The sequence below is a fragment of the Thalassophryne amazonica genome, unplaced genomic scaffold (assembly GCF_902500255.1).
Source record: "Thalassophryne amazonica unplaced genomic scaffold, fThaAma1.1, whole genome shotgun sequence".
NCBI lineage: Eukaryota > Metazoa > Chordata > Actinopteri > Batrachoidiformes > Batrachoididae > Thalassophryne > Thalassophryne amazonica.
In genome coordinates, this window is record NW_022986249.1 from 327,733 (window position 1) to 332,098 (window position 4,366).

The following is a 4,366-nucleotide window of genomic DNA, read 5'->3' on the forward strand; positions in this document are numbered from 1 at the left end:
GGCAGCCCGCCAGCGCCGCCCAGCGGCAGAATACAGCCTTAAACTCATGTTGATTTTTATTTCCCCGATATGAACGAAGTTGAGTTTATTTCACTTTAAAACCACAACAACAAAATCTAAAATAGGTTAAAACAAACAACCAGCCCACAAAATAAAATACATGTCCCGAAATGAACAATAATTCAGAATTTGTCGGTGCGGTTCTCTTTATTTCCAACACGACTTCTCAATACTCAATAATAAATAAATATTGAGTTATTATTTTAATAACAATAAATTAATGTTTTGAAAACGGCTGCAAATAAATAGTTTTGCATTAACAATGGCACCAAACATGACAAAAAAATAAATATAAAATTTAAAATAAATAAATACCACCACCACTACTAAAAAACAACAACAAAAAAAACTGATTTGTGCAGCCACAGGAGACTGAGCATTGAACTGAACTTTGTAAACACAGAACAAAGTATTTGAGTATTTAGCCTTTTAACATACATCTAAGTGATAATGTGCAAATTTCTTCAGTAAGTAAAATACATTATGTAGATTACTTACTGAAGTACAAATAACTGCACAACAGAATTTCCTCAACCAAGAACGTTTCCGTGTCTCCACAGAGACCATTCTGCTGTTGAACTATGTTTGACATGTTCACGACCACCAGTTGTCAGATGACCTCCAGAGGCACACGTCTGCATTTTTGCAGCTCTCAGGTCACCATAGGACTGTTTCTGAGCCTCGTCCACATGATGCTGATGGCAGTCAGACCACTTACATGTTCCTGCCCCGCTGATGAACACAGGCACCTTTTAATGAGTTTGAGCTTTGAAAAGCTTCACTCAGCAGAGGCAACTGTGACGGAGAGCGTCAGTGCACGTACGAAGAGCAAACCACAGACTGACATATACCTTCTTGAAGCTGACTCTCTGATTGCGGAAATGTCAGCATTTCTGAGGCAGATGTCTGTGGTGGCAGCTGAGGAAGGTTGATGACTTCCTGCATCATCAGCTCCATCGGTGTCGGTCTTTCCCCTAACCCTCCAGCGTCTCGTGTACTTCACCGCAGTGTTTTTTCAGTCCTCCTTGGACATTCCATTCACTTTGCTGAAATCAAGCAGCACTCCACATTCTTCTTGGACTTGATTCATGGTCTCAAAGCTCTGCTGTCATGCCATTAAAGCAGAGTCCACAACACAATGGAAAAATGTGACTTCAAGCTTTTTAAGGGCGTCACTGAGGAGCTCATCAACAGCTTCACATGCAAACTGTCTGTCTGTGCTCCTGAGCCGTTTCTCCTTAAGCTCTGGTTCTATATTCAGGGCCTCACAGAGTTCCTTGGTAGTTGACATAGCCTCCTCAAACCCAGATCATCTGTATTTGGAGAGGTCGATTTTGGCACTGTTAGTGAACCTGACAGCGACATCAAGCTGCATGGAACTGGACTGAAGTAGCTCCTTCACCTGGTTTGTGATGGTAAGAAGTTCACACCACACAACTGAGCAAATCAAAAATCAAAATAAGGCTATTTCCTCAGCAAGAGCTTGAGCCTCCAGATCCCCTTCAGCCTCCAGGAGAGCATCTCTGACTTCTTTTGTTTGATTTCAGACAGCTGTTACACTCTGAAGCCTGCTCTCCCATCGAACGTCACTCTGTGATTTCAGAGTTTGTTTTATCAAAGCGGCCCATCGCTGGGTGGCAGCCGAGAAGAAACTGAACAGCTTCTGCAAATACCCAAAGTAACCGGTGGCATCTTGGGAAGACTTGGCAGCATCAGCTATGATGGCAGAGGAGGAATGGGAGAAGTTCATGTGGTCAGATGAGACCAGAATAGAGCTTTTAGGAATCAACTGTTGTGTGGGCCGCTGAAGAGGAGGTACTGCTGGCCCACCACCACCAGATGGCGCCCTGCTTGGAGTGCGGGCTTCAAGCACGAGAGGGCGCCAGAGCCACTGGGAGTGACAGCTGTCACTCATCCTCAGGACCAGCTGTCACTCATTCATCATCATCACCATCACCATAAAGGCCGGACTGCAACTCCACCTCCTCGCCGAGAAATCAGCTACCATTCAGGTACTTTTCTCTGCTGACTCAAAACGTTGAGTAATAATCTGAACTTCTTTTGCAGCCGTTTTCCTGTGGTGTGTCCTTATCTGTGGGATTGGCGTTTGGTGTGATTAGCGACGGCTTCGCTTCACACTCCAATCAGATAAGTGGTTAGACAGGAGCTGCACGAGTGTGTGATTGGAGGTGGAGGTTCTCCCTCCTTTACTGAACACTGACTGTGGGATTACTGAGTGTGCGAACTCACACTCATCAGGACTGTCTCTGTTTTCTGCCAGCAGTACCGTCTGACTGCTGAAGACAGCGGCCACCTGGGGCGCAGGGCTTGGCGGCTCCGGTGTTCTTCAGCTCCGTTGGTGGTGGAAGCTGTGTGGGGATCCAGCTCTTCTCTCGCCAGGCGTCTTCTATCGTCGAGCCTGCCCACACGTCACCTGGTGTATGATTGACAGTCCACCATATTGTTTTTGTCTGTACATCGTTGTGCGATTCACAACATGAAATTGTTACTTTTGGCTTATCCATTGTCCATTCATTACCGCCCCCTGTTGTGGGTCCGTGTCACGACACTTTCACAACAGGATTTCTCGGCCAGAGTCATGGATCCCGAGGGGCGTCAACCATCGCTTGAACAGCCAATGGAAGAGCGAGGTGCACAGGCGCCAGCAGGAGGCGTGTTGGGTGAGCTGCAGCACATCTTAACCGCCTTTACCGCTCGGTTGGACTTAGTTACCGAGCAGAGCAGTGTTCTCAATCGTAGGATGGAGGGCTCTCACCGCCCAGGTGGAAGCGCGTGCTCAGGGCGCTGCTGCAGCACCTCCTCCTGCTGACCGTGTGCCAGAAACAGACATTCGGCTGGTCGTTCAACGAACCCCCCCACCGTCCCCTGAAGCATACATAAGCCCTCCGGAGCCGTACGGAGGCTGTGTGGAGATGTACGCGGACTTCTTGATGCAGTGCTCGCTCATCTTTTCACAGCGTCCCGTCATGTACACGTCAGACGCTAGCCGGGTGGCTTACGTTATTAATTTGCTTCGAGGAGAGGCACGCGCCTGGGCTACGGCGCTTTGGGAGCAGAATTCACGGCTCCTAACGGTTTATACTGAGTTTGTGAGGGAGTTCCGACAGGTGTTCAACCACCCTCATAGAGGCGAGACCGCTTCAAGTGTGCTGCTGTCGATACGGCAGGGGCGTCGGAGCGCAGCGAAGTATGCAGTCGACTTCCACATCGCGGCAGTGCGAGCCGGCTGGAATGCTGTTGCGCTCCGCGCCGCCTTTGTAAACGGACTGTCTCTGGTCCTTAAGGAGCACCTGGTGGCGAAGGACGAGCCGCGGGATTTAGATGGGCTTATCGACCTGGTTATACGGTTAGACAACCGATTAATGGAACACCGACGGCAGCGAGACGAGGGGCGTGGTCAAGTACAAGCCGTCCCTCTTCCTCCCGGGTCTGAAAGGAAGCCGACTTCCCCACGCTCCACTGCCAGGGCTCTCCACGTGACAACAGCTCCCCCTGCTGACGTTGCTATGGAAATGAGCAGGGCCAAAAAACGATCAGATCAGAGACAAAGGAGGCTGATCCGTGGAGAGTGTTTTCTCTGCAGCTCTACCGAGCACACACAGAGAGAATGCCCCAAACGGTCAAAACAGCAGCACTCGTCCTTAGAGACTGGGCTAAGGGTGGGTCACAACACCCACGTGGGGAAACCCCGACGATCTGCACGAATCCCAGTCACGATCCTGAGTGGGGATCTAACCCTTCATGCTCCAGCACTGGTGGACACGGGGTCGGAGGGGAATCTGCTGGATAGCAGATGGGCAAAGGAGGTTGGGCTCCCTCTAGTGGCCTTACCGTCACATTGTCGGTGCGGGCACTAGATGGCACCCTTCTTCCACTAATCACACACCAGACACAGCCAGTGACATTGGTGGTGTCTGGGAATCACAGGGAGGAGATTGTGTTTTATGTAACACCTTCTACCTCCAGAGTGATTTTGGGTTTTCCATGGGTGTTAAAACACAATCCCCGGATTGATTGGCCGTCTGGGGTTGTGGTTCAGTGGAGCGAAACCTGCCACCGGGAGTGTTTAGGATCCTCGGTTCCACCCGGTGTGACAGCTAAGGAGGAGGTTTTAGTCCCCCCCCAATCTGGCGGCGGTGCCGGCTGAGTACCACGACCTTGCTGACGTCTTCAGCAAGGATCTGGCACTCACGCTGCCCCCGCACCGTCCGTACGATTGTGCCATTGATTTGATACCGGGCGCTGAGTACGCGTCCAGCAGGCTGTACAACCTCTCACGTCCGGA